Here is a 14,491-nt window from a genome sequence, read left to right as displayed (position 1 = left end):
TACGTAAGACCAAAGCCCACCCAAAATAATGAAAAACACAGACTTTCTTATGCATAAAACCCCTAAAATATGTACTCACTAATATATTCAGGAATAAGAAACTTGCATTTTAAAACACGCACCAAAATTAATAATTTCACTATCAGAAGCTGACAACCCTGGTTAGATGCATATCAAGCCCTTAAGGTCTGTAACCTAAACTCTTTGAACTGCTCTTATTGAGTAGTAGAACTGTGTTGCAAGTGATAGAGCTAAAGTCTAGATTTTAGGTACCATTCTAAGCAATTTGAATTATGAATGGTGGAAAGAGGGAGCAGTAACAAAGAAGCCAGTAATAATATTTACAAAATAAAACCATTAGAAAACACCTACTACTTCTCATATGTTAAAGACAGATTTCAAACATTTGTAGCATCATCCTTTTAGATGTCTGCTCTATTAATTCACACTGGTTTGAAAGTCCTTTCCATCAACTCCCTTTATTTCATTTCAAGGTAGAAACTCAGAAACCCAATCAGGTTTACCTTATACTTGCAGTAAGATTAATTTCTGAAATGATCTTGTCCTATGTTCTCTAACATGTCATCATATCAGATAATCATTTATTGGAAGATAGAAGCTAAAGGAGCCACAGTTTTTCTACTTTCCCACAAAAGGCCACCACAAGATCAAAAAAAATTAGCTACAATCAATTGAGTAATTGTGCATTAAGATGAGAGTGTGTTCAGGGAAAACAACACATACTAAATATACCTTTTAAACATCATCTCTAAGTTGCTTCCAAACTTTCCTAAAATAAGTCATGATCATTTTGTAGTGAAGACAGATCTCTGAAATGCTTTTGGCAGCCTCGTTTGAACCCTTCTTCATTCTCCAACTCCCCTTCTTCCTTGAAAAATGCATTATTCTGCCAGAACAAATGGCAAGTAAACACCATTTTCTTACTGCCTAGGTCTAGCTGACAGTGGAACAACCTTTTATATACTAATTACCTCAGGATGATTTAAAACAGCACAAACCAGTTCCAAGTAGTGGAACCATTTTTACACATCTGAAGACACTTCTCATGAGGGAAGATTAATACCTGCAAGAAGTTAATGTGTAGAAGTTAAGACAAATTACATCTCTTTGCCACCAAACCCCTCACAACAGAAGGCTTTTTGCCTTTCTCATATTCTTCAAATAGGATATATCTGAAAGCCAGGTGACTCTATTACAGAAAAAAAACCAAAAAAAAAACCAAAACAGGCAGTCAAAAACCACCACAAATTATGGCCTCCCAGAGCATATATTATTAGCCACCAACAGCTCTTTGAAACTTTCACCTTGCAGAGTGACAGAGCTCAAAGAGCCATCCTGGATGATAAAGCTGTATGAGGGAGCAAGAGGAGGACACAGTTATTACTCAGGAGAAGGAGAGAGAAAATAAAGCATTACACTTGAGAAAAACATTCCCATTGCTCAGTGAAATAGTGTGTGTAAGTACAAAACTGTCTAAGCTTATATAAGTTTCATATGCATGTTTTTCCTGTCAGGTCATGTATGATGCACGTGAGTTAATAAGATATTTCTTTCTTCTCCTCTACCTCATTTATTATTTTCTTTCACAATATGTGCGGCATTATGGGAAAAGAATGAGCTACAGGTATTCAGAACCTCAGAGAGACTATTTTCTCTTTCTGACAATTTATAGCATAAAGTGTATTTTGAATTAAAAAAAAAGGATAATTTTCTTTTCCAGTCACCAGGAAGTTCCCCAAAGCCCACGGTGCCACTCTGCAAATGACACCAATGTATCGTACATCATCCAACACAACGACAAGTTAGAAACACAGTAAGTGCAGCATGAGCATGCAGGCTGCCCATTATCTCTAGTTTTCAGAGTCTAACTGAGTTTCCCCTCAGTAGCATTTTAGATTTCACTTCGTAATCAAACAAGAGACTCACGTACCTTGAAATCCTTAAAAAAACTAAGCTTGTCAAGCAATTCTTACATCTTGCTTTACAATCTAAGAAAGAAAAACCCTGCCCTGAAGCAGCTCTGCTTCCCTGATGAGTTTCACCTATAAAACAAATTCCATTTGAGATTTAGTCTCCTTTTTATTCCATATTATGGAAAATCCTCAAAGATATTAAAAATTTCTTAGAAATAAGGGCAAAATAATTCAATTCTTCATGTATTAAACTCCACCAGTTTTTATAAAGGCTTGATGTTTAGCTGTACAGCTAAGTGTTATTACCTTATGCCAACAACCATAAGTTAATGAGAGCTGACAGAAATGTCACTGACAAGGAGCCACCAGAAGCAAAAGTGTTCACTTGGCATCCTCCAGCTTGCCAAACATTTCTTTTTAATATTTTTCTTTCATTGAATAAAAAAATTGATTGAACAGCTGAAAAGGGCACTCTTCTAGATGTCTGAATTCCGTTTCTGAGACACAGCGTACATAAGAAAGGAAGTGGCATGATGTAATTAAAGCGTTATTCCAGCGGGAGACAGGACTGATAAGAACTTGAGGCAAGGGTCAGTATCAGCTCAGCCTAAACAAGTCAGCAAGCAATTCTATGGATCTGCAGGCTGCTTTGATACTTTTTAGTTAGGAAAATTCTTTTATGCTACAATGCTTAATCAGTATTCCAGATGTATTTCTACTTCCATAAAAACACACCTTTAATACAGGATTTTAAACAGATATTGATAATGACCCTTTTGCTAGAAAAGCTGACTTTATTCTTAAGTTACTTTCTCTGAAGAAGAAAAACTAATGCATAAATCCAAATAAAATTTCACTTGACAAGATGCAATTCTCATGAAAAATACAGATAGGGTAAACTACTACCACACAGTTAGTGTCACCTCCCAGATACAAACCCAGGCAACCTTCATACCTCACACCTCTCTCTCCAACCAGTCAGTAACTGAAGGAAATGAGCTATACAAATTTCCTTTGCCAGCTATAAGCTACTTGTAACAAAGGTTCAGAAGAAAACTAGAAAATACAAACCTTTTAAAACTTTTATTGGGTAGCAATATTATACTGACCCTTCTGCCAAACTGGTCCTCAATTAAAGCATGAGATATGAAGACACACAAAGAGAAGTGTGAGTACTAGCATCAGAAAAATCCTCAGTTCTTGCCCTTCTTTAAGTTGACAGAGCCTGATTAAAAGCCTTTAGAATGCTACTGCTCTCAGATTAAACTTTGCTGCCTCACATTTGGTTGTTCAGGGTTTAACCAATGCCACAGTTTAGGTTATTTAGGTTATTTAGGCTATCTTTGTAACAACCAGGCAGAGGACACAGTGTTTTTCCCTGTGAAGTGGCATAGAAAGCAATGAGGTAGCGTGCACAAACATTACACAGGGCCTTTCAGCTGTAATCCCACCCTGAAACATATGTTGTGGTTCACATCTTACCTAAGTTTCACTGACCTTACAGACCTTTTCTCTATGTTGCAGATTGATGTTCAAAAACCCTGCCTTGCCAAAGCTTGGACAAGTTGTGCTCATTTACATTTAATTCCTAAAAAAATCATCAGTAGAAATTATTCTAACCATCTCTGCAGTTCCACAAGCCTTTAAATTAAGTGGGGTATTGTGGCATTCCTCATAAGGAGGGAAGGTGGCATTGCAGGTCCTGTCAGGTTATGAAAACAAAGACTACACAGCTGTCAACAATGACGAGGTGCTTTCAAAAACTTCACACCCCTTGATAGAATATAAAAAACTCCATTCTGTATTTTATTTGCATTTTATCAGATAAAATCTACTCTGAGTTAAAATTCAGTTGGAAAATGGGGTTTTCATCAAGAGTAAAATCACTCACTACTCTTTCCAAAGTCAAGACCAGTTTTTCTGTCTACAGTATTAACACATTATTTAGTTTAATATTTATTATTCCATAGGTTTGTAAAAAAAAAAAAAAAGATAATGTTTTCACCTGTCAAAGGAAGAAAAATCTATCCTTCCTATCATCAGCCTTGAGCTATTTTAGCAGCCCATTAACACTTTGAGGACTATCACCATGAAAGATTTAACTTTCTTCAAGTTTTTAAAAAACCCTCTAGGAAACAGAGACAGCACTTCCTTCACTGCTCTGTAAGGTTCTCACCTACACTGCAGTGCTCAGGTGACTTTGTTCACCCCTTTTTTCCAATGTTTTCTGTATTTCTGATATCATGTAACTAAAGACAGGCACATGGTTTATTTCATTCTGTAAACAGACTCTGTGAAGGACTTGTTCAGGAAGTTATAGATTCTCAAAGCCTTGAAATACATGTCTCACATGAAAAAAACTTCAATCTGATGACAGATTTATTCTCTGGCTCCTCATGTCAAGTTTTTATTGCACAGTCTCTTGCCTCCAACAAGTTCAGCTACAGCAACAGGACAAAACAGGGTTTAGGCTGGACCTGGATAATGCAGTGAGGATGAAAAGACTGTGAAGCTTGTGGCCCTCTCTTGTGAGGGCTGGTAGAGGAAAAACACTTATCTGGGATTTGCTGACATCTGAATAGATTTCATCAGGCAGTGCAGACATCTGCCTGTAAGCTAATCCTTCTGAGCTTTCTTTTTATCCCAACGGTCTTCTCTAGGGTGTGATTTCCCTGTTCTAAAGGGAACATCTACATTTGGCGGGAAAAAATCAAATCCCACAAAGTATCTGTTTATACTCATTGACCATGAAGAGCATCTAAGGGGACTAAATCAACTGTATGTCTATAATAATTTAAGAAGAGTCCCAGCCCTGGTCTGTAGCATTCTAGCAACTCCAGGATAATTCTGGCCACTGAAGGCCATCCAGATGTTGGGTTCACTGAGTATATATAGCAGTTGGATCCCTAAGAAACTTTTTTACATCATGTGTACTCTACAACAGATCCACCTGCATGTCTGCCTAGGTTTCCTCAGGCAAAAATCCAGCAGTCCTAAATATATAATTCTGGAACATCTAACGTGCTCAAAAGAACATCTTGTTTCTTTCCCAGTCATCAGGGCTTCACACAGCCTTCATTTGGCTGAGGAGATGGGACACTAGACATGAAGATAGAAACAAGGAGAATCAGGCACTCAGTCCTTTTCATTCACACCAAGAGATCCCAGCTCCTATTCAAGTCTACATACAAATCCCAACCCTTACATACATATTAAATTAAATAGAAAACCAAACAGTTGCTGTAAGAGCTAGATCAAGACTTTTCCTGTCCCCTGAAGAAAGAGACGAGATTGCAAATGTATTTGCAGTCCTAAAATGGAAGGAAAAAACAATTCACATTTCTGTTATGCAGAAATCTAAAGGCAGTTTGGAAAAAGTCTAAAATATTTTGGGTTTACCTACATCATTGTTAAAGTTCAAAGCCAAATTAAATAACTTCAAACTAGGCTGGATTATTAAACAATTTTGAAGCATTTGAATGAGCTGAAAAGAAACAATATTTACTGCCATACTTTATGTTTGATAATTAAAAATTTCCATGGAAAAATGAATCTCAAAACACAACCATCCATCTCCAAAGGCCATTAATGCCTTTAATGCTACTTTAGGTTTAAATATCTACTCCTTTGTATGGCAGAGGCTCAAATTCACCATCATCTTTAGATGACAGGACAGAAAAGGATTCCTGCTCCCACCCGTTGTCATGTGCTTCCCTTCACAAGATTGAGCCTTTGTCAGTTGAGCTGCATTCAGGTCTTTTGTGAGCCCGAGAAGATGCTGTGTAGAGACAGAGGAAGCAAGTTACTCTAAACTGGTAAAAGATCACTGAACAACTGCATATTTACCAATTAAGATGAAATTGAAAAGAAATATTGACGAGAGTGGCTGCAGGAAAGCACACTAGAACATTGAAAGAGATTATGTTCAAGGCATTTTATTCCTCACTGCACCCCAATCATTCCTAATATGTGACACATTCCCTATTGAGTTCAATGTTTTTTCCCCCTCTGTTTCCAAATACTCTTGGTATAAGAGTATTCCCCAGAATGGCCAGAGATTTGCAAGGCTGACACCAAGATGGGTACTTTAGACTGGCAAAAGTTTGCATGCCCTGCATCAAATGTATGAAAAAAAGAGTACTTATGGTGGGGAGATAAAACAGAAGATCTGAGTGAGGTGCTTTATTTTGCAAAAAATATAATCAGAGAAAGTCAAAGCTTAAGAAATTTATTCAAAACAAAGCAAATGTATTTCAGGTTTCTTAAAATTTGGAAGTGACCCTACCTCCCACCATGAGAACTGCTTTTACTTGGTGAGGAAGCACAAACAGACCAAGGGTAGAGCAAATAGTCTGTGAAAGATATATTTGAAGCAGTGGTCTCTTAGTCTTTCAAATCTTTTTTCTGAAAAACATATCTGCTATCTATATTAAGGTACAGAACTGCTTTGATTTTAACAATAAATATGTTACATCATCTTACATAAGCAGAATCCAAAAACTGATTAATTTTTGTTATGATTGAAGTGCCACTGGACACATGAAATTGAGGAAGGTGCCAAGTGTTAACTGCACCCCTCTAATCTCTCCCTGAACAGACTACTCATGAAGAAGCTTATTAAGACAAATTGGAAGAAGGGTTCCAATATCAGATTAAAAATGGAAAGAATTTAAAGCTTTAAAATTAGGAAAGTGGCAAAAAGCCAGAGAAAATGAAAGAACCAGAGGGTGAAATTAAAGAGCTGGAGGAGCAATAGAAGCAGCTGGGTGAAGGGGTGGAAAAAAAAGAACTGGTGCTGGAGAGCGAAGTCACGAAAGTATGGGGGAAGGTGTGGGAAAGAAGTGAGCAAGAACCTGAAGGAAGGAGAAAAATAAGGGAAAAAGGAGACAGCATACATTTTAAACTATACATTTGAAGAAGCTTTTCATTTTTACCATCTGGCAGCATATGCAGTTTATTATGAAGTGCTAGAATGTGTTTTGTGGTGCAGTGGTGCAGAGAGAACTGTTTTATGACCTCATCAGAACTGGATACCTACTATGTAGTTACCTTTTGAGAAGTGGAAGAGGGCCCAGTGATGACTTGGATGATCATGTCTAATCCCATCACCAGTAAAAATTAAAAGCGAGTTCAAACCAAAGCCAAAGACTCATGCTGATGCAAATCTCCCTGCTCAGCAAATTCTCCTACCTCTAAATAATGCGTCACACAAGCATTTTGGCCAAATAACATTTTCCAGGAAGCGTGCTATCTGTTAGTCATCATAGTGTTGCATGGAGTGCACTAAGCCTGAAAAAAAAATCTGATTCTGTGACTAATTCAGGGACAATTTCACTCAATGATTCTTCTACTTTTAAGTTTTCAATGTTGTTAAAGATAAAATGCAAAACAGAAAACAAGAAAAAAATCCCTATTCTTGCATCTCAATTCTAGCTATCTCTTTAGAGCCAGACACACCTTGCAGTGACACTTGGGAGCAGAAACGGTCTCAATTAAACTTGAGCATACTTCACAGGTCTTCAAGGCCAGTTCCCTTATCAAACCTGAATTCGTGTTTTTATTTACTCTGTCTCACTTAGATACACTCAGTCATTTCAATTCCTAGTAGAAAGTCTTTTCTGTTCAGGGTGCTTGGAGCCATGTCATGGAACAAATCATTCTGATGGATAGACTCATCTGTTTCAAAGATTCCTCTCTGCTTACAGGCATTAACATATTGAAAATATGCCATGTCATATAATCAAAGGCGTAAGAACAGTCTGACATAGGTAAAGTTATGCTAAAATTGTGTTAAGACTCCCAATTATCTGTCATGCTGTAAGTAGCTTTCATTTATCTGACTTAAGGAAATACAGTTACAAATGTTATAGGAGGGGGGGCATAAGAGGAAGAATTCCTCCTGTGCAGCTAGACTTCCATAGTTATACCTGTAGGCCTGTAGGCAGGGTAGGACAGCTGAAAAAAATTTGTATTAAAACTATAGAGGGAAAAAAAGATCGTTTGTTATCTAACAAAACATATTAAAAGAAATATGCATACTTTCCTGAAGAACATATTCCAAACCTTTTATAAAAGAGTACAGGCATAATTAGTAAACTACCAGAATCGAATAACAAATCATACTAAAACCTGTATGCTTTTTAATTCTGCAGCTGTAGAGTTTGCCACACTATCTCTGTAGAAAATCAAGATTCTGTAGCATACTGAAAATACAATCCTAGTGTAGCTTTTTGGTAGGAAATAAAACCTAAAATCACAAAGTGGAATTAAGCTGTTGAAGTCATGTTTGCCTGAATTTGCATAAAGCCTGACATAAGAGCTCAGAACTATGAATTCTGCAGTTTCATTTCAGCATCCCCTTTAACTATCTCGTGGTTAATCAAATATGCCTTTTCAGGGAAACCAATCTCTCTTCTACATCTTCTTAGAATAAGAATGTGAAGAATAAGCCTCGGTTATTTCTGAGACATTACGAAGATTTGCCTTCGAAAACATTTTTAGCAAGAAGGACATGACATGAGATGACACTACTCATTTTCATATTCGAAACCTTCATTACAGAACTAAATTTCACATTTTAGTCTGAAATCAACAAAAAATTCCAGCTGCAGACCTTCCTGTCTTGCAGGGAATACATAAGACTTAGTTCTCAGTATTCAACACAGCATGTTCTCACAATGTATATTTTTTCAGATATGTATCATTTTAAAAAAGCTTTTTGTTTCCCCACTGCAACTTAAAATTTTTACAACAACTATAAAAAACATGCCATAATCCCTGACAAACTGGTGCCAGCAGCCACTTAGCAGCCTTGGCCAAATTCAGAAGAGCCTTACATACCCCATTGCAAGCTTAGTATGATTGCAGAACAAATATAACTTTGACTTTAAATCATTTTGGAGGTGGTGTTAAAAATGATTGGAGAACTGGGGCAAATTTGGCAGGAACTGGACGTTTGTACTCATTGCAAATTACTTTGAATTTAATCTTCAAACAAACATAAGCCTGATTCTGAGTGACAGTTTAAAGTGATCTGACCGTTATTCTCCAAGGCTCTCAAGGTAGATGTATACTATATTTGCTCAAATGTCTCATGGATGTCAAAAAGCAAAGTAGTTCCTAAAAGGGGTTTTAAAAAAAATCCAGAAAGCAGAACATATGCTTTCAATTCAGCTCTACATTAACAGGAACATTCATACCTCTCTATTTACTTGGCTCTTGGTATAGAGGATAAATCTAAGGCAAAAAATCTCAGTCTATGGATTTCATGCCAACAAGAAGAACTGTGGGAAGAGAGGGATGCCAGTTTGTGTTCTCTCAAGCATTCTAGGGATTCAGGGACAAATTTTGCATACTTCATGCATGCAAGTTCTCTCAAAACTGAAGAAGAGTTCCACGGAAAAAAAAATTAATTAGGATAAAGAACACAGGATTTATTCAAGTAGAGTTCCTAATGCCTTCAACAAGTATAAGGTCTAGAGGTCTCCTCAAAAATATGGTCCCAACCCATTCCTTTAAAAAGGATTTTGTTAACGATTGCTGTAAGTAGACAATCTGTAGATATCAGAAGATCTAGAATGAAGTTACAAATGGGCTAGACACAATATAAATTTCACATTACGGGTCATGAAAGCTTAGAGCCAGTTCAAACCCTGAACCAGTTATACTGATTTTTCTGGAAGTCCACAGTTATTTGATTTTGCACTCTGCAGAGTAGGATTCTACAGCATCTAACAAAATAGGATGAACCTCTAAGGGGCTCTAGGCTTTGACTTCTTGAACACAAACCTGAGTTCACAGGGGTTTATGACAAAATCAATTTTCTGTAGTATCAAATTAGGGACAAACAACTTTCATATCTTCAACAATAGATGGAACTTTACTTTCCCTTGAGAAACAGAGATTAGTTTCAGGCCTACACCATTAACTTATTTATTATACAAAATAGTTTCTTCTTAGAGGTAACACACACCTTCTTCTTAGGTGTGTGAAAGCCAAGTGGAGAGGAGTGATGGTGAGACTCAGACTATCAGGAGTTTCAAAGATTTTGTTACCACAGGGTAACCAAGTAAAGAAGCTTAAATATTAGCAGAATGTGTTGATTACCAAATATTATCTGACTTCAGATGTCAGTACAATGAACATCTAGAAATGGTACTAGATGCCTGAAGCAGGTCTAGGTGTTCTGAAAAGTTTCTTGTAATTAACAACAAAATTGAAAGCTACAGTGAATTCTCAGTGATTTACATCCTTGTTATTAAGGCATTATTTCATTTATATCAGAAATTTAATGGATTCCACCTCATAAGAAATGTGTGACAAGTGATAAGAGAATAATGTTGACTGTCTGCAAAGAAGAGATGGGGAAGGAGTGGAATAAGCAAGCAAAAGGGTATCATGGTATTCCTAGCGTGTTTATCTGCAGAGCTGTGTTGAGGCAGAGACAATACAGCTCTGGAGATGTACAGAATAACTCTACATTTGTAAAGCAACATCCACTTACCAGTAAATTAGAAAAAATAATCAATTAAAATACCAAAAAATATCACCTCAGGGCATATTTGTATTTTTGTAAGTTGATATCTGCCTGTGTCCTACAGTAAAACTTGCCTAACAGAGCAGAGGGGTGAGAGCACTCCTTATCAAGTCTGCCAAGGTTATTATGAAGAAATTAATTTGTGATGGTATCACAGTGGGGACAAAAGGAACTTCTGCAACTTTGATGGTTCCCAAGAGATGGAACTCCTATTTAGTAAAATGGGAAGATATTATTTCCACTCTGTCCAGCAGTGAACAGTGTTCAGTGATAAAATCTGCCTAACAGAGAATGTGATGGAGCATGGCTTGTTAAGACTGACCTAATTTTCCCATAATAAGACACTTTTTCTAGTTGTTCATAAAATTATACAAAATAAACCAATAAACTAAAGGGGCCAAATGCCTGACAAGCACTAAAGACCTTTGTTTAAAAATATTTCAGACAAGCCAGTAATTCCAAGAATCAAAAGAAAAGAAAAAAATATTGTGTCCATCTATGTAAAACTCCTACATTTTAGAATAGAGGTCTGAAACCTGGCCAGTCACAGAGGCCATTTTACTCTCAAGTGCAGTGAGCTGTAATGGGCACTTTTGTTCACCTACATTTAACTGTAGGTGAATCTTTAGGAATTCAAAACAGAATGTCTACTCCTAGGCTAGAACAACAGTTCTGTTCACATTTGCAAATTAGACTCATTTCTGCCATAGATCTGTTTCAGGACAATCAAAACTTGAAACTGCACAGACACTAGAAAATTCTGTATTTGAATAAAGACATGAATTCTTAAAACTCATCCCTGTCTGCATTTCTATATTGATACAAATGAGAAATAAGTACAGAAATAATGAATGCTTATTCAGCAAGCACCTTTTGTCACATTACTGTTTCTTTCTATGAGGAAAAAAAGTAAAGCTTAAAAAGCCTTTTGAAATGTTACCAATACACAGTGTTAAATGCTGTAACAACAGCAGCATATCTCAATACCTTAACTCTGATATTTGACTTTCAGGCATCTTCGAAAAACCCAAACTGCAAGCTCATTCAAAGTAGGAAAATTAAGTTACAGTTTCAATGTAATCATCCAGACAGTGTCACACTGACGTCTTATAATTTTCTAGGTGTTGGAGCAAGGATTGTTAGAGCTCTACTATGTCTGCCTTTGGCAATAATTACTACCTACTACATTTGTGGAAATGAGAGATGAGAATATTAAAATATTTCTTTGAATATATTTGAATATTATATATTAAGGCAAGGGAAACAAGGAGGGAGGACAAGAGGAAAAAAGACAGAATATAGGCCATATATGGAGGTTCAAGTTGGGATCAATGAAGCCCGTTCACTAACTACAATGCAAAATGAATCTTTGTTTGACCTTCACTGAGCTGTCACTTGAGTACATCACCAGAAAATATTCTGGTATAAATGTAATTCTGTAATTTCTGCCAGTTATAGGAGGGAGCTGCTGGTGATGGTGTTAATAATTGCCTAATTGTGCTTATCTAACCAAATGTACTTACCTAAGAGTGCAAGTCTTGTTTCTGACAATGAGCTATAACAAGCAAAATAAAATCCTTGAAAACCTAATGCAACTTCACAATAAAATCTCCAGATTTTTCAGATCATAGAATCAATTAGGTTGGAAAAGATCTTCAAGATCATCAGATCCAACCATTAATCATGTCCACTACTAAGCCATGTCCCTAAGAGCCACTTCTACACATTCTTTACATTTCTCCAGTGGTGGTGACTCAACCACTTCCCTGGGCAGCCTGTTCAATGATTGACAATCCTACAGGTGAAGGAATTTTTCTTAATATCCAGGCTACACCTCCCCTGGTGCAATTTGAGGCCATTTGCTCTGGTCCTATTGCTTGTTACTTGGGAGAAGAGGCAGACTTCTATTTACAACCTCCTTTCAAGTGGTTGTAGAGAATGATAAGGTCCTCCCTCAGCTTCCTTTTCTCAAGGCTAAACAACCCCAACTCCCTCAGATTATCCTCATAGGACTTGTGCTCCAGACCCTTCACCAGTTTCATTGCCCTCGCATTTTATATAATTGTAACATTATGCAATTAGAACAAAGAATTCCAGAATAAGAGACCACATAGAAGTCAGACTGGAAAAGCCACTGGGGCCACAGACATTAAATCAATTTTAGTGTCTTCTTTACTGCTTTGGAGATAATTCATTCTTTTTAATCATGATCACAGATAAAAGTAAGTACTTTTATAAATGCAGCAACTAATTTTAAGGATGTCCACATGATTAGTAAACCCTCCACTCTGCAACAAAGAAAGTCTGAATCACGTGATAACAGGCAAAAATTAGGCCACATTCTTTGTTCAGATGGCTACAGACGAGAACAACAGTGGACATCAGCCATCTATGATTCTCCTCAAATCCACAGATATAATACAGGGCAATCTAAACCCTTCTGCAATTCAAGACACATTTAAGGATCCTCTTCATTTTGCCAACCATAATACACAACCAAGGCCCTTGCAGTAGCCATGATACACTTAGAACTCTAATCATCCCTTCCTTTTCCAGTCACATGGGCCATTTGGAGAATAAGCCAGAAGCATAGCATTGTTTAAAGCAGGGTTTTGCCTCATAAAAAAAAAACAGCCAAACAACCTAGTTTTTATACAAAGACATACAGGGAAATATGCTTACACCAGAATTAGCTCTTGCTTGCAAAGAGACGTGCTATTTCTCACATCTCACCTGGTCAGCTAGTTCAAGTCAAGACTCTCCAAGTTTATTGCAGACAATGAAAAATTGTTCGAGGTAGGAAAATTATTAGACCTACAAATCATGGTTAAAGTCCTGCTTGAAATGAACTAAATAATCAAATTCTTCTGAATGCAGGAAGACACACACAGTTGCTTTGCTCACTTGTTCAGTTGGAGCCCACTATTATTCTTCTGCATCAACTCCACTACCTCCAGCTCTCTCATTGTCTTTGACTCTTTCTTTGGTTCACAAAAGTTTAACTAAAAAAAAATGCAACTTAGGGACAGGAAAAAGGAAAGAGGAGTGATATTTTCTGTGTATTGTTTCAAGGCTCCACTTTAGCTTTCTGGTTGATCCAGAAATGTAACCATTTCCTACATTTACCTCCAATAAGTGGATTGGTTTTACACTCATTACTTCTAATCTGACACATAACATTTCTCTCCATGGAAGGCAAATGCAAGGAATATGTGAGACTGCTCCATGAAGCTAACAATGTCAGTGGGGAAGAACAAGGACCATGCCTAGGAGTCTAATGACAAGTGATACAGTTTTCTATTTTCCAGGTGATAGTCATTTCCATTCCATCACTAATTTTACCTGAAGACAATGTTAATGTACTTTATTCTGAAATTTCATTTTTATATTGTTTTATAAACAGCAAAGACTAATTCTTCCACAGTCAAATATTTTACTTTTTAACAATCACTACTACTTCTGTGTTCCATTCTTCACTGAAAAAAAACCCAAGGATAATAAAACTCCTTACGGGTAAATTGGGTAAATTACCTACAGGTAAGCAGAAGTTTCTTCTGCTCCTATTTTTCCCGTAACATGAAATCCCTTCCTGCAAAGCCAAAACAAGCTGCAGGAAGCTACAGTTTGCATATCAATAGAAAAAAGCATTTGTGTGCATAGAGGAAGATGATAAAAAGTGGGTTTGACAAGGTCAAATACATGAAGACTTACACAAGAATTTTTTAATTGATTAAAATATAAAGCAACAGAACTACATTATTGCATTCATTCTCATGCACAAATACAATTGCATATAGGAAGTTGCAACTTGTTGCCCCTAGCTAAGTTCAAATACATTCCAAGTCTTAAATAGACATTGAAACATAATTAGATTCTATAGTCAGGCTTGAGTAAAGTTACAGTTTCTATAATGATAAAAGCTTTAACTGGGTCATCTATAGCTTAGGCAAGTGCCTAATCACGGTTTCTCACTCGTCTTAGAATAAAAAGTAGGATTTACTGAAATGCATCACTTTATATC

General features: G+C 36.7%; 1 protein-coding gene across 9 annotated transcripts in view; it reads right to left on the bottom strand.

The window, feature by feature from the left end:
* The window catches only part of RGS7 (regulator of G protein signaling 7), a 265,842-nt gene that overhangs the window by 186,644 nt on the left and 64,707 nt on the right, over positions 1-14,491 (bottom strand). The gene's annotated exons all lie outside the window — the stretch shown is intronic.

The sequence above is a fragment of the Neopelma chrysocephalum genome, unplaced genomic scaffold, assembly GCF_003984885.1.
Source record: "Neopelma chrysocephalum unplaced genomic scaffold, ASM398488v2 Primary Assembly neopelma1_23, whole genome shotgun sequence".
Classification (NCBI taxonomy): domain Eukaryota; kingdom Metazoa; phylum Chordata; class Aves; order Passeriformes; family Pipridae; genus Neopelma; species Neopelma chrysocephalum.
Note: the sequence above shows the minus strand (reverse complement) of the source record. Positions and strands in the feature narration are given on the sequence as shown.